At 45.1% G+C, this 20332-nt stretch overlaps 1 protein-coding gene and 1 pseudogene across 15 annotated transcripts in view; one reads left to right on the top strand and one right to left on the bottom strand.

Annotated features, from left to right (window-relative positions):
* Sipa1l3 (signal induced proliferation associated 1 like 3) overlaps window positions 1-20332 on the bottom strand; it is a 227914-nt gene that overhangs the window by 136789 nt on the left and 70793 nt on the right. The window contains exon 2 of one of the 15 annotated variants that reach the window (XM_087191191.1): window positions 2274-2384. The exons of the other annotated variants lie outside the window; for them this stretch is intronic. The gene's annotated coding sequence lies outside the window, so the exon portion shown is untranslated. The remainder of the gene's footprint in view (window positions 1-2273; window positions 2385-20332) is intronic. 15 annotated transcript variants of the gene reach the window in all.
* LOC101724843 (large ribosomal subunit protein eL27 pseudogene) lies at window positions 5999-6383 on the top strand (annotated as a pseudogene).

Here is a 20332-nt window from a genome sequence, read left to right as displayed (position 1 = left end):
TGTCATTCACATATTCACTCCCTCGACAATATTTACTGCACTCCTGCTATGTGCCAGGCACTGAGACTACATCAGTGGCCAAGACAAAGTGGCTGTCCTCAGGGAGCAGACAGAGCACCATTATAAGGACATTTCCTTCAGACAACTGAAGGCAGAGGATTAACAGAGAAATGGCTCTTGTCCTGACTTGTAACTTTACCTTATAAATTTATGCTTATGAATATTTAGTATGGTTGTTTGTATATGAATGGATATTTCACAAATGAATGAATGTCTCAAGGCTGAGAAGCTGTAGTCTGTATTGTTTTTCATCACATTCCTGGTGCCTTAAGACACAAGCCAGGCTGAGTCAGAAAGTTCGATCTATAAGGTCAACCTTCTAGGCAGAATGGTCATTTAGTAATGACCCTCACTCCCTAGGGGCCAGCTCTGTACTGGACAGGCTGGTTTCACTTCACCATTCCAGCAATCCTAAGAAGTCGATTCTATTATTACTTCCATGTTACAGATGAAGAAACTGAGACATGGAGTGGGTAAGGCACCCATTAGCTGAAGCTGCGAGTCTGAAGTATAGTCTACCTGGGACATGAACTCAGGTATCCTAGCTACACAACTTACACCAGATCCCTAGGCTAGACCTTACTCTGTTGTGATGGTCGAAGAAGGGAGGGGTACATATATGTACATATCACATCTTAATCATTCTACTCCCCCTTGGCCCTGCCCTTCCCGCTCCAGAATCATATTTTTAAAAGCATAAAATACAACACGCAAGATTACAAGGGAAAATAGAGATGTAACTTTTCATAGCCATCTTCATGATTGAACTTCTACTTTTCCAAGGTCTTTAGACCAATGATTAAGAACCCCTAAACTAGGGCTGAGAATGCTCTGCTCTAGTGGTAGAGTGCTTGCCTACCACCTGGGTTCCAACCCCAACAACACAACAAACAAAACAAACCCTTAACTAGACCTATAAGGCAGTAAATGTGGAGCAGGTTTCAAGAGGAGACAACAACTGGGAGTGTGTGGTAGATTCAGCTCGTGAACTCAGTATGGGAAGGAGTCCTGAGCGTGGGCTGTTTTGGACCCCCTTGCACCCATTTTCCTGCCTGGGTCAGCCCTTTGAACCTGGCCTCTCCCACTTAGTCCATGGAATTCCTATGTGAGTGACCCTATTCGTGAGGAGGGGGTAGTCTGATAATAAAGCCATTGTACCACCATGTCTGTTTCTGGCACGGGAACAGTTTATATCCAATAAACTCTAGCCCCAGGACATGTGTTGGGACTATGGGCAAAGAGATGGCTTATTCTCCCTGGAGCTATTGAGCTGAGTAGTTCTACCTGTGGAGCTGCCAGAGGCTGTTTCAGTCAGCCTGAGAATAAACCAATGTATAAGAATCCAGAGTTAGGAGGCAGATGGAAATGGGAGTCTGGCAATGTTACTGGAAGTCCTGGATCCCACCATTCCTGACACTATTCCAAGTAAACTTTGAGTTCACACATTTCCTTTTCTGCATACACAGGTTGGCCTGAATTTTTATTTGTTCATACAAACAAATGACTCAACTAACAGAGAGAAGCAGAGGCAACTGCAAACTCACTTCAAGGCCATTTAGGAAAATACAAAATAAATTAGAAAGGGTTACTATACATAGAAACAGCAAATACAGAAAAACATTTCTTAAAAACTCAGAAATTGCCCCCTGGGCAGCTGTATCTCTAAGCTAGTCTATAAGCCCTAACAGTTTTGATTTTCAAGATGTGTGGCAGGGCAGGAGGGAACCAGAAGAACCCAGAATGTTTTCCTTTATCACCAGACTTCTCATTAAAAAAATTCCTGGGATGATCAGGAAGCCCCTGCAATAAAGCTCTTATAAAAATTTAATAGGCGCATTTTTAAATTGCAGCGGAAATTGCTTTTCTGTCACTCTATTTTCCTCCCTTCTTTCTCTAAAGGATGCATATGGTCCTTATAGGCAGATCAGCAGTGACATGCCAGGGCTGCTTCTCTCTGGGCCAGAACCTGCTTCCTGCCTAGGCTATCCAGGGTCATCAGTCCTCACACAGCAAAGAGGAAAATGCTAAGGGGTTGCGGCAATAACAGCAAAGAAGGTCTGCAGGGCCAGGACCCAATATCCCACCCAGGGCCTCACCTGAGATCCCTGGGGAAGAAGGATGTCTCTGGAGTTGCTTCAGCAATCTCAGCCCATGGCTGTGGCCCTTCCGTGACACACATGATACGCACAGCACACGCCGAGCACCTTACTTACCACTTGTTTATAGAGGAAGAGAATCCCAGAAGAAGACTAGGTGAGGGAGGGGGTATCCTGGGCTTGACTCCTAGGCTGAATGTTCCCTTACTTCCGTCACAGGGATGAGCTCTGGGAAAGACACATGGTCCATGCAGGGCCAATCAGAGCTGGCCCTGGAAATTTTTCTGCAATTACTGGGGGAAAGGGATGGGGAGGAAGGCAGGGAAAGTTGAGGCTTCTTTGCCACCCCAGGGGCAAATTCCTGAAAAGAAATCCTGAGGGCCACTGCAGTTAGGCCAGTTCTGGAACTTTTGGGTCCCTGAGCCATTAACTTTCCCTTACAGTTTAAGCCAGGGATATTCTGTCACAAAAGAAAGAACAGGACAAGAAGGGACCTCAAAAATCAGCACAGCACTCCTTCATGTTTGAGAGACAAAAAAACTGACAAACAAAACTGTGTCATGTCTCTTCAGGAAAAAAACAGCCCACAAAATGCTGCTTGTCTAAAGGCTATCAGAGACCTCTGAAGCCTGTTTGTGTCCTCAGGAACTGGATTTTGATCCAGTCTGACCTGTGCACTTGATGGATAAGGAAACTGATACTCAAATAACTTGTGTGGGGCTCAGGTTCAGCCAAAGACAAAGTAGGATCTCCCTAAAGCCCCACGAGGTTTTATCTCTCCTGAGTACAGGAGGAGGCTGCAGAGGGTCTGGGAGGCAGCAAGTGAGGCTCTAGGAGTCTGTGTGACCACTTCACCTTCAGCAGCAGCTCCATGTTTCTTGTTTTGTAAAATGAATTTTCAGGGAGGTGTCTGACCAAGGTTCTACAATTCCATAATCAATGTGCTGAAACCAACCTTTTACAGATTTCAGAGCACTTACATGTTGATGATCTTGGTCTTGGTGCTCACTGAAACCCTATGAAGCAGTCATTATTACCATGGCTCCAGGTGAGCTGTTTCCACTCTTGTACCCAGCTGGCCAGGGCACTGCTCTCCTGACCCCAAGGGTGCCAGCATACCTGTGCTTTTCTGTTCCTGCTCTTTGGACTTCTCTATTCCACCCCCAGACTTCATCTCAGCTCATATGGAAGGAATCATCCACTCACACATCCTCACTCCTGTTATAGTTTGGATCTAGAATGTCCCTAAAAGGGCCATGTGTTAAAGCCTTGATCCTCAGCTTGGCACTACTGGAAGGTAAGGTGGCAGACCTTTGGAAGGTGGGATCTAATAGGAGGTCTTAGGTCACTGCAGATGTACTTTCTGGCCTCCATGAGGTGAGCAGCTTCCTTCACCATGGGATCCCACTTCATTATATTGTTTTGCTACAGCACCTCCCTCCCATGGGCCAAGCAACCACAGACTGAAATCTATAAAACTGTAAGCCAAAAGAAACCTTTCCTCTTCTTAAGTTGATTATCTCAGGTATTTTGTTATAGTATTGCAAGATGACTAAAACAACTTCCATTTACTTGCTCCTCCACAAAGGAGGAACGGCTAATCTAACTATTCAGAGACTGTGACTGTTGCTGCCACCTGCTTTCAAGAGGGCAGGATTACTAGCCTGGCAAGACCAAGCCAGAGACAGGAGGACTCTTCTATATTTGGTCACAGAATAGGACACATACCCTGGGCAATGTCCACCCAACTTCTAAGAACACTTAGCCACAGGCACACTCTCTTGCCCAGGTGGTGATGAGGGCAGCCAGCATGTAAATGGCTGGTCTAGGTGTTACAATTTGAAGTGAAGGAGACCCATACCTACTGCCTCTGCCATAAGCTACACTCTCCTTTTTGGACTTTACCAAAGCTTACTGTTGGGGCATTAGGGACTTACTTATCTATCAATAAAGCGGTTCCAGTGTGCTTCATTGAGAGAAGATTCCCATTATATTCATTTTCATCCTGTCTTTGAAACAGTGATTTAGGAAAATATCTGCTTATTCAATATCCTCTATCCACATTCCAACAAAAAAGAGCTGACACAGGACAAATAGACTCTGCCTTGGGAAAAATCTAGGCCCTCAACTGTCTCTGAGATCATCTTGCAATTAATCATGTTTTCTCTTTATGACCTATATTCTATTAATAGTTCACACTAATGATTAGCACAGGTTCTTCCATTGATGGATGCAGTCCACAGATATGACTAGCCTGGGTCACTAGCTTTAAGGACATCGTTTCCTCATTTCCTGGCCCCCCATCCCACTCCTCTCTGAAGATAAGTGTGCAGGTATTAAGTCTCACACCAAGCTATGAGGACTCCACTGTTCCAAGGAGGCTGATGGCTGTCCTCCCTGCAGCCAGCCAGGTAACTCCATGGTTGAGTGGCTTGCAGACAGACCTCTACAGAGAAGCTGCTCACAGAAAACAACACTGTGTGACCATTTCACACAGAGCAGATTAGCCAAAATGTCAGAGTGTGACACCACCAAATGTGCTGAAGTTGTGGAGTTAGGGGAATGCTCAGCCGCTGTGGGTGGGAGTGGTAATTATCTGACAATTTCTTGTAAAGATAAAAGAGATGGTACCCCAGTGATATGCTTCAATTCTCACACTGATAGCTGTGCAGGATTCCCTGCCAAGCTCCCAGACCCATGTGAGGCCTCACAAATTCTCGTTCTGGGTTTAGGTACAGATTTTGTTTTGATTTAGGCACTGCTTTCAGTACTTTGTAACTACTGATCCATCTAACCTTTGTAACAACCTGTGAATATTCTACTAGGATCCCCATTTTTCTTTTTTTTCTTTCTTTTTTGGTACCGGGAATTGAACTTGGGACCATATGCTTGCGAGGCTGGCACTGGAACCATTGAGCTAAATCCCCAGCCCGGATCCCCATTTTTCACAGACCACAAAACTGAGGCACAGAGAGGTAACTTTACCAAGACCACACAGCAAGTAGGTGGCACAGTGAGAAGGAATCTGAACCCAGGGGATCTGGCTCCAGAACCACCAACAATGCTTCCTCCCAAATTCAGCAGGGAAGAGCACAGCCTTTGAACTCTACACAGACAGACATCAATAGGTCAAAGAGCTAAATGTGAACAGGAAAATGAGTGCATCTAAAAAATAACACAGAAGTATATCTTCATAACCTCAGGGCAGGCTTTGGCTACTCATCCAAGGATTCTGGAAAAATGTTGCTTTCTAATTCATCCACATAGTCCTCTGTGTACCTTTTTCTAGCTTGGAATGTGGATGTGATGGCTGGGCCCCCACCCCCAGCATATTACCTTGCCCAGAGAGCAGGACTGAACCCTCCTGGAGCCCTGCCTTCACGGTGAAGGTGGATGCAGCAGCCATCTTGAGGCCATGGAGTGGCAAGAGAGTCAGAGGAGAGCTGGTGTTGACCCATCAGTCTCTCCCTTCAGATACTGTAATGTGACACAAATGACTGGCTATTTGTTGAAGTAATAAGGCCACCTGTGTATTCTGATACCTGCAGCCAAATGCACTCCTAGCTGAAACATCTGCCACAGCCAGTCCCAGACCCTGGAGAGTTTGTTGATAGTCACCGACAGACTAGGTTTCTCAAACACACTTGACTCATGAATTTTGGGAATCAAATACTTCTACTGAGCAAGGCTGATCAGATGTATTGAAAAGATGATTTGGTGTCTGAATTAATTCTCAGAGGACCTGAATTGGGAAGAACTTCTCCCTATAGACTTCTAAAAGCAGTTGGGGTGACTGCTATTTTAAAGGCTAAGCCCCGTAGGCCCGGCTCAGTGATGTCGAAATGGGCAAGTTCATGAAACCAGGGAAAGTGGTGCTGGTCCTGACCAGATGCTACTCCAGATGCAAAGCTGTCACCACAAAGAACATGGAGGAAGGCACCTCAGACTGCCCCTATAGCCATGCTCTGGTGGCTGGAATTGACTGCTATTCATGCAAAGTGACAGTCGCCATGGATAAAAAGAAAATCACCAAGAGGTCAAAGATCAAGTCCTTTGAGAAAGTTTATAACTACAATCACCTCATGCCCACAAGGTACTCTGTGGACATCCCCTTGAACAAAACTGTGGTCAACAAAGATGTCTACAAAGGTCCCAGTCTCAAGTGCAAGGCCCACCAGATACAAGACAGGCAAGAACAAGTGGTTCTTCCAGAAACTTTGGTTTTAGATGTTTTTTGTTTCCATCATTAAAAATCTCCCCCCACAAAGAAAGGCTAAATGCTGGCACAACTGCCTTGTGCTCTGCTGGCCATAAGCTCACAGGCTGGGGAAATCCTGCATAGCTTGTAGATCCTTTTTCCTCCTGTCATCAGCCATTTGTTGGATGTGCCAACAATTAAGCCCCTTCTTGCACTCTTATAAAAACTGCTTGTCAATGTGGTTTCCACTGCTGGGTGCCTTTTCACAAAGTATTCTCCAGATCCCAGCCAATCAGATGGAAGTTAGAAGAGTTGGTCAGTCTACCAAAATAGGGCAGGCTTTATTTTTTAATCCTCTTATTCATAATATATTGAAAAGGGAGAATTAAAAAAAAATCTATTAACTGTAAGAACATCTATGGTTATGTAACCCCTCAGTTTCCTCATCTATAACAATGGGGATAATAATTGGGGTGTTGTGAAGACTAAGTAAAGAAATTACCCCATGAAAAATGTCATGTACTAGGTGTTTAATAAATGTGAGCTACCATTATTCTTTTTTTTTTTTTTTTTTGGTACCGGAGATCGAACTCGGGTCCTTCCGCTTGCAAGGCAGGTGGTAGAACCACTGAGCTAAATCCTCGGCCCCACCATTATTCTTTTTTCTAAAGTCTTTTTTTTGGTACTGGGGATCGAACTCGGGACCTTGCGCTTTCGAGGCAGGTGCCGGAACCACTGAGCTAAATCCTCAACCCATGAGCTACCATTATTCTTATTGTTGGTGACATGCTGGGTTTCCTGGACTGGCAAGAAAACTCTCAAAAATCCCACTCTCTGGCCAATCAGATACACAAGAGAGAAAAGGAGGCTGATGGACCAGGCCAATGAACAGAAGCTGGCTGCCAATGGTGCAGGGTGCTGTGGCAGGAAATGGATCTACTACAGTTGCTAACTGCCCTTCCTTCTCAGGATAGTCAGCTAAGACTAAATTTGCCAACCCCCACAGTAGCCAGGGGTGGCCAAGAAGATGTATGGGGAAGTTGTTGTAGGACTTTGAGGAAAATTCCCCACCAAAAACATAAAGCTGGACTATACTTTAGTGCCAGTTCCCCCACTCCATTCTCACCTAGACTACAGACTCACGTGCTTGACTCCAGCAGCCACACTGGTCCATAAAGCCACTATAATCATGAAAGCCTTGTGCCAGGGATAGTGAAGCAAAAGGTTCCTACACCACAGGATCCTGCTTTTCCTGATGGCTATGAAGCTGCCACATAGCCCCAGATTACCATTCTCTGGACATTTTACTCATGAGAGAAACCACACTCCACTGAGTTTACACAATTATTTTTTATGACCTCTGCTACTGGTAGCCAAATGTACTTTTCAAATGATACTGTGGTTTCCCATAGCAGATAAGCAACGAGAGAATGGCTAACAACCTTCCAGTGTTTAAAATGTCTTTGGGCTTTAGGCCCTGCACTTTCCTCAGCATGAGGCAAAAGCTAGATATTGAACTTCTCAGAATTTTGCAGAGAATGGAGTTGCAGTCATTTTGCCTTAGAGGTTATACGTTCTCGTATGTGAGCTATGCTGAGCCATTCATTAGACAACTGTTGAGCCCTAACCTATGCTGGAGATGGTGAGGAAGGGTGTGTGACATGGTGTGCAAAAGCAGATATAGACTCCGCCCTTAAAAAGCTTATAGTCCAGAAAACAAGGGACAGAAAACAAATAAACAAACACATACCATGCAGAAACCTGTGAATGAAGGCTAGAACTAAAGAAAGGAAGGTATGTGAAAAGTAGAGAGAAGAATATCCCAGAATATCTGTTAAGTGAAGAATGGGTAAACAAAGTGCAATACACCCATAGCATGAAACACTATTCAGCCAAAAAAGAATGAAGGGCTGAGTCATGTACAACCCGACCCTGACAACCTGAGGCTGACTGAAAGGAGCCACTCACAAAAAAACCATTTATATGAAATATCCAGAATTGACAAATCAATAGGAACAGAAAGTAGATTAGTGGTTACCAGGCACTGGGGTGAGGGAAATTGGTGGGGCCAGTAAGAATGTTCTGGAAGTAGACACTGGGATGGTTGTACAACCTGAGAATACACTAAAAACCACTTTACACTTCATGATGGTTGAATTTTGTAACATGAATTATGTCACAATTAGAAGACATTTGAAGGGTTATCCAGACTAAATTACTGAATTGGTAATAAAGTCTCTAATGAGGGAGGCTGGAAAGAATATCCCAGAAGATGGAGGAGGATACATGAGTCTGTTCAAAGAAATCCATAGAGGCCTACGTGGCCAGATCACTGCAGCACAGGAAGGAGTGGGGGAGCTGCAGCAAATGCCTGAGGGTGTGTGGGCCATGGTTAGCCACACGCTTCTTATTCTAAGTATGAAAGGAAGCAGGGGACTGATGTGTTCTGATTTCCATTTTTTGAAAAATCCCTCTGGCTGTTGCTCAGAGATGGTCCAGGTTCCAAAGCAGCAGGGAGAAACAATGGGGTGGCTGCTCTCTAACCAAGGAGAAGGCAGTGGTGAGGCCCAGGATGAGGGAAGTGGAATGGAGAGGAGGCTGGTAAGGGTTATTTCAGCTCAAGGACAATGGGCATTGCTGATGGATTGGGCCCAGGGGCAAGGGAGAAAAAGGAGATTCCAAAATGACCTTCATATGGTCTTATGGACTTTTCCAAACTGGTTTTCTGCCAGATTTGAATTTTACACAGCACAACATCAAGAGCTGTTCACCAAATGCCTGAATTGAAAAAACAAACAGTCAGTGCCTCACTTCTTCATAGGGCACTTTTTCTTTTTGGACAAGCTGAAGTGATCCTCCTGCCTCAGTCTCCCAAGTAGCTGAGACATAGGTACATGCCACTGTACCTAGCCCTGTAGGGTGCAAAAAAGTATTTTCAATAAAGATGTCAGTATGTATACATACAGATGTATGTATCTCAGGTATGAGCACAGGGAGGGTTAAGAAATGGCGTTATTTCCCAAGATGGAGGACTATCTACCAGTGGATGGGACAGAAACAGATGCCAAGTTGTGATAATGATTATTTTGATTAAAATGCATAGTCAAGGCTCAGGATGTAGCTCAGTGGTTAAAAAAAAAAAATGTATAGTCAGTCAAAAATGTACCTGGCCCTAAAAGCATTTTAATTCCTAAGCCAGTTAAAATTTTGACAGTAATATAACCTCATTTCAAACTAGACATCTGTTATTTCATGTGACAAACCCAGACAGAGTGGGCATTCTGGGTGTGAGACCCAAGCAGCTGCATAGGGCCCTTCACTTGGTTTAATACTGTGTCTTTTTTTTTCTGGCACCAGGAATCGAACTCAGGACCTTGCACTTTCAAGGCAGGAGGCAAAAGTCCACCCCTGAGCTAAATCCCTGGCCCACTAACTTAAAACTCTTAAAAGTTTCATCTCTAATTTTTTTTTCCTAGCAGTAATGAGGATTGAACCTAAGGCCTTACCATATGCCAGGAAAGCTCTCTACTACTGAGCTACATGCCCAGCCCAAATCTTGTATTTTTTTAGGTGAAATCAGAGCCAATGGTGCATGCATGTGAGCAGGACGGCAGGCATGGTAGTCCAAAAAACACAGGTCCAAGGAGCCCTATCACATCCTTCCTCCCTAGCCACACTTCGCTGGATTTGCCAAGCAGGTATGTCGAGTGGTGACATGGAAGGCTAGGGCAATCTATAATTCTTTTTCTTTTCAGTAAGCCATGACAGACTGTTGGCAGATTGTATACATACCAAGATACGAAATATAAATGGTTGAGGGGGTTCTGTGAAGCATTTCTACTCTTTGGGGTAAAATGAACCAAAGATGCATATATCAGATAGGAAATACAAAGTGTGCCATTTAGGAATTCCACACATGAATGAAATGATGTGCTGTTTGCATTAAAAACTAGCATGCCACCAATATAGAGATGAAAGGTAAATTTTCTGTTAACAGATTAAGGTTTTCTTTACATTCCCTTCTTTCTTTGTCTCCTCTCAGCTTCCCAGAGCCAGCTGCTTTCCAAGACGGGCTCCCTTCCTCTCTGCTCTTCTGATTCTTGGGCTGTGTCATCACCTCTGGTCCCTTCCTTTCCCCACCCAGATCTTCACAAGTGTAACCTCCACTGAGGGTGCTCCCACAACCCCACAAAGGTAAACTAACTGCCCTCAGCTGCCTTGCAGGAGCCCAGCAAATGTAGGAAGCCACCCCTAAAGGCCACCACATACCCCACACAAAACAAATTCTCTGGGGGGGAGGGTGGGGATTTAGCTCAGTGGTTTTGCCCCCTACTGTGCAAGCGCAAGGACCTGAGTTCGATCCCCAGTACCAAAAAAACGAAACAAATTCTCTGAGGAATGGATGGCAGTGAGGAGCAAGCTCTTACTTCTGATGAGTAACCTGGAGGAGTGGGACAGGAAGAGATGCGGCTGTGGGACAGGATGTCTTTTTCTTATTCCTAGTGTGGATGGGGTATAGTAAACTGGGGAGCACTGAGAATAAATGTGGTCTAGTCACAGCCTGGAGGAAAGCCCCAACTTGACCTTCACACCTTTTCCTGTAAGGACAACTCCTGGGCTAGTGAAGCCCAGCAGTGGACAGGCTGTGATCCAAAGGGGTCATAAGCTCCAGTCACTGACCACCTCACACCTTCTGAAGGGAGCAGGAGAGCTTGGGAGAATGCTTCTTTGTCCTGGAAGCAGCAGTGGGAAAGTAAGGGGCAGAGACGAGGAGTCCCACAGAAAATAATCCTAGGCATCACAGTGCCAAAGATGACTCTGAAGTGGCCCAATGAGATGGTCCTGTGGCCTATTAGGAATGAGGCATGAGAAGCATTCCACAGGGTGGCTGTGTGGTAGCTTGGGAGGACATGAGGTGAATGACTATCTGTGCTACCTGTGCCTTGAAGCTGCATGTGGAACACAGCCAGACACCTGAAGCCTTGACCTCAGCTTTTCCACAGTTCCTCTGCATCACTCTCACAAGCAGCAGATTCAGTAGCAATGCTTGCTTCACAGGTGACCAAACTCTGCACTTATGCCATTCTACCAAATGACTGGGAAATACGTCAAATGGCTTGTCAAGGTCTGTGAGAAGCAACTTCTCACCATGGCACCCGGTACCCAGGAATACCCTAGGCTCTCCTGGCCTGACAGAGCCAGGTGTGCAAATACTGACATCACCACCATGGGCTCACCACCTGTGGGCCTCAAATTTTGATTCGTGTGTGAAGTTTTTTTTGACCACAGCTGCTAAGTCTCTTAGACAGAAAGCCAGGCCTAAACAGGCTGTGATGTGGAAGGGAATGAAGTATACTACCTATCACCTCAAGCAAAATGATAATGACTTCAGTCATTCTATTTTATATAAATAGGATCATATCACATTCACTTTTCTGAATCTTACTTTCCATAAACATAACACAGAAATGCCTCCAAATCAACTAACAGTGCTCTTACCCCATTTCCCCAACTCTCCCTACTTTTTTTTTTTTTTTTTTTTGCAGTACTGACAATTATACCTAGGGACTTTGCTAGCTCCTCAGCTCTTTCTTTATTCTGAGACAGGGTCTTGCTAAGTTGTCCAGGCTAAGCTTGCACTTGTGATCCTCCTGGCTCAGACTTCCAAATGCCAGGAATATAGGCATGTGCTACCAAGCCTGGCTTTTTACTCACTCTTCCAGCAGCTGATATTGCAATGTAATGGATATGCTAGTTTATTCAATCATCCCCTGAAAAAAAGAGCATTTATTTTATTTCTAGGATTTGTTTTTCTTTTACCATTGCACATGATGCTGCAATAAATATCCTTTTGTACTGAGGCCATTTTTTTCTGTAGAGTAGACTCTCAGGAGTGGCAGTGCTGGGTCAAAGACGATGGAATATTATATTGTTAGATTATGGAACAATTTTCAAGTCAAGTTGTAGAAGCGCACATATAATATATGCTTGTTTGCATTTGAATATCTTTGGAAGAACACTTGAGATTAAATGTCTGCACAGGAGGGGAACTGGGTGGTTGTGGAAAGGACAGGGAGGGAGTGACTTTTCATTGTACACCTTTTTTGTGCCCTTTGAATGTTTTACCACATGCATGTACTGCTCAATAAAAAAAACAAAAACTTTTTTTTTTCAGCCTTCTAAAAAGGTCACAATGATTCACACATCCTCTTGCAACTTGGGAGAGTACTTACTGAGCTCATTAATGCCCTATATCTTTCTCCTGCAAGATTGTTCCTCCTTTTGAGGGGTGGGGCTGGTATGCTTTGAAACGTCAAATTTCTCCTTCTTGTGATCTGTGGCTCCTTCTGGTCTGTAGCTCTTGGGTAGGCAGAAGGTGAACTCCCAGAGATGCTAATGTGACAAGGAGCCTGGCCGGCAAGACCAGCATCAAAAAGAGAGAAACCCAGGCCAGAGTCAGGGTCTGGTCTTCAGGGACCTGAGGGATCAATGGCAGGAGCAGGGGAGCAGGGCTCTCTCTCCCCCGATGTGCTTGCAGGTAGGTCACTGGCTGAGAAGCCTAGAGTCCCTCGTAGAGTCTGTAGCAGCAGCCACTGCCTGTGAGATCTGCACTCTCAGGAACAAGGCAAGAGAAACTAGAGGGAACAAGGAATAAGGAATGGAGGGCACTCAAGCTCATACAAGTAAGAAGCCCTTTTGCTCCCTACCTACAGTTTCAGTCTTGCTCCAGCGCTGACCCAGAACCAAGGGCTTAACCAGCCACTGCCTTGAGTCCCTGGGAGAACAAAACTGACCTAAATGCAGAAAGCAAGGCCTGGAGAATGGCAGGAAGGCCAACACAATGCACATGGTCCATCTCTGAAACTCTGGCTAAAACTCTGACCTTTCCTTGCTGAGGGAGGGTAGAGACAGATGGCTTCATTGAGAAAGCAGCTCAGGGAAGGTGGGGGTTGGGAGACATGAAAGAACCTCAAAATGGCCAGCAGCTCCACTTGATTCAGGTGGCAGATTCAGGTCTGTGGCTGTCATCCCACAGCTTCCTCCTGTATTGACTTCCCCCTCTAGCTTGAGCTGAGCTGGTGTGGGGGAAGGTCCCCACAGAGCCCCAGCAGCAACGCCTCAACCTTTGCTCCAAGAGTTTCTTTCCTTTACCTGGAATGTCCTTGCCTTTGATCCTTCAAGATTCAGCCCAATGTGTGGGCAAAACCAGGGACAGCCCGAGTGTCTGCAGGGATTGACCAACAAATTGCCCCACAGATACACAACAGACTTCTTTATGTCCTCCTTCCCACTTCTTCTATAGCAACTCCATTAGCAAGTCCTATTGCTACTACCTCCAAAATACATCCTGAAATCATTTCCTTTTTCTTCCTTCCTGGGCCATGTCACCAACCATCATCTTTCTCCTGGATAACTCTATCAGATCCCCTTTTGGTCTCCCTGAATCCACTCTTGGCTTCCTAGATTTTATTCTTAGCTAGCCAGAGGGATCAAATCAGGTTGTTTCTTTGCTTAAAATTCTTCAACCTCTCAGCCAGGCACAGTGGTATATGCTTATAGTACCGGCTACCTGAGGCTGAAGTGGGAGGGTCATTTGAGCTTAGGAGTTCAAGGCCAGCCTGGGCACCATCTCTCAGACCTTATCTTCTTCCCCTCTACCTATCATCCAAATACTTCTATCACTCTTGGTTGCTTTTCCCTTCCCAGGGCCTTTGTACGTTTTGCTCTAGATATTCTCAAAACTAGCTTCTTCAGGCCATTTAGGCTTCACTGGGACTGTTCCCTCTTTAAGGAGGTCCTTCCTGAGCATCCCAGTTCAGCTGACCCTATTTTTATTCCTTGAAGAATACTTATTATTACCACTGTTTTTCTCTATAATCTGTTTTACTGATGAAAACATGAACTCTATGGGTGCAAGGCTCTCATTCTGTTCACAATGGTATCCCCAGGCACTAGGGAAGCATGGCACTCACAAGATGCTCAGAAGATATCTGCTAAATGGATTCTCTTGAAACTGTTAGAAAAACTACAATATATCTGCATACCACCTAAGCCTAGTGAAAAGAGAAGCAAACTTGTTAAGTAGAGACTCCTATTTCTGTGTATAGAAAATCTGAGGCTCTCTACCTATTCTCCAGGGAATAACTGCCCAGAACAAGTGCCAAGAAGGGAAAGACTGGCCAGCCAGCTGGAAGGATGCCCAGTACAGCATGCTTCTTAGCTTCACAGGCAGGGCTCAGTGGAAGAGTCCCAGCTTGGGCTCGAAACTCTCAAGAGGACTTTGCAAAGGGATTGTCAGCTAAGAGAGAACTCTGAGAGCATAAAAGGCAGCCTGCAGAGACTTCCTGCCTCTTCTGCAGTCAGATGGCAGTGAGTCCTCACTTTGTTTCTTAGAGTCCATGCAAGGAGGGAAAGGCTCAGAGATTCAGGCCTGCTTCTGTAACATGAGGGTAACACTCCCTACCTGGGGTCATTCGAATCCATCCAGCACACACTTTCTAAGCAACTACTATAGTCCAGACTGATCTTGGTCTAGACTCTGGGGATACAGAAAGGAACAAAGCAGACAAAGAGCCCTCCTGGAGCTCCCTTTCCAAGGAGGATGGTACAAAAGCAAGCACACATATACCATCAGATGATGGTAAGTGCAATGAAGGAGACTAAGTCCAGGGACAGAAAATAACAGGGAAAACCATTTTAGACAAGAGCACTTAGTATGGCCTCTGTGAGGCAGTGTCTTAGCCATTCAAGCAGCAACCTGAATAAAGAAATTAAATTATATATACACTTACACAGATGGAACTTCTTATACACACATGTATATGTACACACACGTACACATATGCATGCACATATGTACAGCTAAGAACACAGTGTCTGCTGCGGGAACCTAAGCTGATCTAATTTGAGGGTCCACAGCATTTTAAGGCTGACTGGAATTGGAATCTTCACAGAATCTATACTCTCCATTTTTCATATGCCCTCCCTAAGAATTAGGAATAAAAAGTATCTCTTTTTTCTTCCCATTTTCCTAACTGGACACCACAGACATCCTCTTCTCATACCTGTGAAAATCTACAGACAAAATTTCCCAGGAGTGGAGCTGCTGAGGCAAAAGGAGGGTAAATGCCAGGTCACTGAGAGACACTGTCAACGTCTCTTCCAAAGAGGAGGTCCCATGTCCCTTCCCAATAGCAGTGGATGAGCCTGCCTGCTTCCCCACACTTCGGCCAGCAGCACATGTTCATGCCTTGTGCTCCACTCTTCTAAGGGGGAAAATATTACCTCAGCATGACTTTAATTGGCATTTCTCTTATGGACAGTGTCGTATGTCTAAGAGGCATTTCCTATTTTTACAGATGCTGCTCATGGCAGTGTGGCAGACACCTCATCTCCTTGGACAGTATTCTCATGCCAGTATTCAAAGCCCTCCTCCTATCTCTCTTGTCCCCTCCCCTTCTTACACTCCCCAGGCCCTAGAATGCAAAAGATCAAAAACTGAACATCCAATCTAAAGTGTACATGGTGGAGCATGCCTTGGCCCCACCTACTTCATAGCTTCCATTGTGCCAATCCCCCCCACACATGACACTTCCATGTTCTGGTCTTTCAGTTCTTCCAAACTGGCTTTATATTACCTCAAGGTCTTTGCATATAATGTCTCCAGTCCCCATCCTGAAATCATCAATCCTCTCAGGTTCAGTGCCACCTCCCCAACTAGCTACATGTCCTCTTGACACCTCATTCTTTCCCTCCCTGATTTATCTGGGTACTCATTTGTCAACACCCCCCTTTCTCCCCATCCCCACTTCACACACAATTGACTGAGTTCTATGAGGGTAGGGACCATCTGGCTCAGAGCTGAGTTCTCCACATCCAACACAGGGCTTGGCACACAGAATTATGGCCACATTTGTAGACCAAGTGACTGAGACTTGCCACGGAGGGGTAGAGTGGCCTGGGGACACAATGTGATTAGTATAGATTTGGTCCTCTTCCAGGTGCCTCCCTCCTAAGCCCTCAGCTTGTGCATCTCCTTCTCCAGGAAGCCTTCCCTGCAGCCAGTGGGTAAAGGCACTCCCTCTGGGCACTCACAGTCCCGTTCCTCCCCAACCCATGCCCTGACATCTTAGCTGCTGCCTGTGCACAGGCTAATGCAGCCTCATCCCCCGTGAGTAATGAGCTCTGACAGACCAGGTTGGGGGCTGTCTTGTTCACCACTATGTCCCCAGCACCACACAGCCTAAGGCAGGGCCCACAGCCAATAAAAGTTTGGAAATGAATAAACAGTATATACTTTTGTAGGATTTAAACACTAAACAGCTCATTCCCAGTTAACCATTTAACCATTACTGCACTCTGTATTATTTAGCAGGAGTCTTGGACACTGGGCCAGAGCAAGAAGACTATATGTAAAGGAAGGGGAGGGTGGCCCAGGGTGGGAGTCAAGGGTCACTTCCTGGGGAAAGGACATTTCCGTGGACCTTTGCAGAGAGAGCATTAGCTGGCAGGTAAATGGGGGTAGGGAAGAAGTTCCAACCAGAGAGACCAGGCACGCTTGTGCAATCTTTGACAATGGCTTGCTTGTCCCTGCTCTGGGCTCTTATGCAACAGGCCAACCTGAAGACATCCACTGGGAAATGAAGTATTACTGTGTTCTGCCCAGAATCTCCATGCATCCTCACATTGTAGGGCACATTAATCAGGGAAGTCCCCACAGAATACTAACAGGTAGCGTATCCTAAGTGCATATCACATGCTGAGCTTCAAGCTACTTTCCGTACATGTACTGACTCACTAAATTCCCAACTCTTACTACACTCACTCTGAGAATGACCCAAAAGGGCAGAGAGATTTGTTCAAGGTCAACTTAGCTAGAGGGTAGTAAAGCTGGGACATCATCATGGGCTCTTGTCCCCAGTGCTGTGCCTTCTCAAAGCCACCAGGATCACTGTGTCCTCACTCGGAGCTCACAGACTCTTCCTGAGATGCAGTTTTCCACAAATTCAGATATGCTGTTTCCCATACCGGCCTGGACTATACGCAGTAAACAAGGCAGGAAGGTTTGCTGGGAAAAGGAAGTGGGTTCAGGATGATGCCAGAGAGAGAGACAGGCACAGGGACAGAAACTTGGAGCCTGAATTCAGGGTGGGAGAAAAATCAGAAACATGAAACCTGCCAATCATGTGCGGCCTGACTGTGAGTAACAGGCAGATCATGAGAAGTAAAATGGTTTCTGGGAAAAAGAAAAACAGACAAACATGTTTGTTTCATTTGTGGAAATACTCAGTAGGACGATTCACATACAAAGAATTTAACAGTGATTGCCTCTAGGAAGAGCAGCTCACATGCCCAGAGGACAGGAAGAAGACTCTTCCCAGTACAACTGTACTGTGAACACTACTGCTCTATGTAACCATGTTTCAGTCAACAATGAGCCCTATATACAACAGTGGTCCTGTAAGATTATATCACCTGGTGACTTGGCCATTTTAGTTTGTGTAAATATACATTATGATGTTTGCACAATCACAAAATCAACTAAGGACACACTTTTGAATATACTGTTGAGTTGTCAACCTCTTGACTATATTAGCAACTCAACAAACGAGTAAAATTAATGTTACAGTACATACAAACTTGATCCCACCAAAGATGGTTGACAGACAGCTGGCTCTTGGTTGGGGAGGCGCTACAATCTGTGTGGCCTTGGTCACATGAAGCTTTCCAGAACTATGTCGCCATCAATGCAGGGAGACAGGACAGCAATTAGTCTGGGCTGAAACCTTAGCTTTGCTGCTTCCTGGTGGAGTGATCTGAGCAAGTAAGTTGCTCTGCTCTCTTTTCTTCAATTGTCAAGTAAGAATGATAGTGACATTGGCCTCTGAGGCTGCTATAGGACTCCAAAAAGATGATATAAGTAAGGGCTTAAAATACTGGCTAGCACTTATTCAGTAAATAGTATGTTCGTGATGATATTCTGTTTAATAGGAGTACTCATTTCAAGGGGCTGTATGTAAAAGTGCTTGATATTATAGCCACTCAGAAGAGAGCTACTCTCTCATAATATTAGTACACATTGAGTATCCCTAATCCAAAAATCTGAAATCCAAAATATGCCAAAATCTGAAAAATAGTGCTGATGTGACAACACAAGTGGAAGATTCCACACCTGACTTTATGTGACAGGATACAGTAAAAACACAGGTGCATTAAAAATATTGTAGCAGCTGAGTGGTGGCACATGACTGCAATCCTAGCACTTGGGAGGCTGAGGCAGAAAGATTGAAAATTTGAGACCAGCCTGGATAACAGACTCTGTAAACAAACATTGTAGAACATTTCCTTCATGCTATGTGTGTATAAGGTGTGTACCTCACTGTATACGCAAATACTCCAAACTTCAAAACACTTCTGATCCCAAGCATTTTTTTAAATTTAAATTTTTTTTTTAAAGAACAGTCTTTTTTTTTTTTGGTACCAGGGATCCAACTCAGGACCTTGTGCTTTTGAGGCAGGTGTGGCACCACTGAGCTAAGTCCCCACCCAATGAAATGAGGTTTTAGTGTCACCATAGTCAAGAAGTATGATTCAACCACTGTCCTTAGGGATCTTACTTACTTGTAACTCCCAGCTCAGAGGTCCTAGGAAGAAGATGCAGTAGGTAGACTCCCAGAACAGGACAGAGGGAACAACCACCTCAGCCTTGCCTGTAGTGGACTGGCCCAGGGAGAAGACTTGTACTGTTTGGACTTGGATGTTACTCTCTTTGGGAGACTGCTGCAAGGCACACAGCTTAGCAGACTGTGCATGCCCAGGTTTCTTACCCAGAAGAAGGGAAGGCAGAAAGAAAGACTATGAATATGAGAAAACAAAGTAGATAGGGAGGTGGGGAAGGAACATGTGAAGAAGAGAATCCTTATAGCGGCAATTGTGTTCTGGATCCAATCCGCTTGCTGGTTGTTTTCCAGCACCCATTCCTTCCCCTACAAGTGCTTTGGGTTGGAGAGATCAGCCTATTAGTATGATCCCTCCCCTCTGATGACAGTAATGGGTTCCAGGAAGGTCATACAACCTATTTTAGTCCAATCAGTCAAGAGTGCTAAAACTTTGCATTATGGCTGGGGAATAAATATTTTATCTCTCTGGCCAGGGATGAGGACATACAAGCTCCAGCTGGTGCTGGCAGCCAGTCTGCAACTTCCAGGGGAGCCAGGTTTGAGGATGACGTTGACATCACAGAGACGAATAAAGGGATAGAAAGAAAGTGGGTCACTGGTAAATAGCCCCAAGCTCCTGGACTAACCAGGCCAGATACTCACTCTACTTCTGGACTTATCCAGTAGAGTGAGCTGATCCTTCCCTTGGAGTTCACGCCAGTTTGAGCTGGTATTTGTTACCTCCAACCTGACTGGTGTATAGTCCTTCCTGAAGACTTGTTTCAGTTCTCTGTGCACTGCCCCCTACCCTGCATCCTCTGGCTAAATCTCCCCTTTTTGCCTAAACTGCTGCAGTACAGAAATTTACCTAATGACTTAACTTGTCCCCTGCCATGATTTCCCCAGCTGTAAAGTGGGGCTAATCATAAATACTTGACTGAGTTGTTAAAAGAATTAAAACTTGTTTAAAGCCTACCTAGCACACTGTAAGTCATACATGTAAGCTGCATAACATTTTAGTTAACAACAGACCACATATAGGATGATGGTCCCATAAGATTACATTGCCTTGTGACATTATATATAAGCTGTCATAATTTGTGTCAGTGTTTTCTAGGAAGTTCACACAATTGTTTTATTCTAAAGCACTAAAGGGCAGCTGAAAGGTCTCAATTCCAGCAGGCAATTAGCCACAGCCCTTCCCCATTTTGATGACAGTTCCTTTGCTCAGGGCAGTGAGTCCTTCACAGACTCAAAGAACAGCTAGCCTAGTTTCTGTCAGAAGGGTGGCAAATATGGCTTCAGTAGGGAGTCCGAAT

The sequence above is a fragment of the Heterocephalus glaber genome, unplaced genomic scaffold (assembly GCF_053883595.1).
Source record: "Heterocephalus glaber isolate CG9 unplaced genomic scaffold, H.glaber_assembly_v1.0 deba00001561, whole genome shotgun sequence".
Lineage (NCBI taxonomy): Eukaryota > Metazoa > Chordata > Mammalia > Rodentia > Bathyergidae > Heterocephalus > Heterocephalus glaber.
Note: the sequence above shows the minus strand (reverse complement) of the source record. Positions and strands in the feature narration are given on the sequence as shown.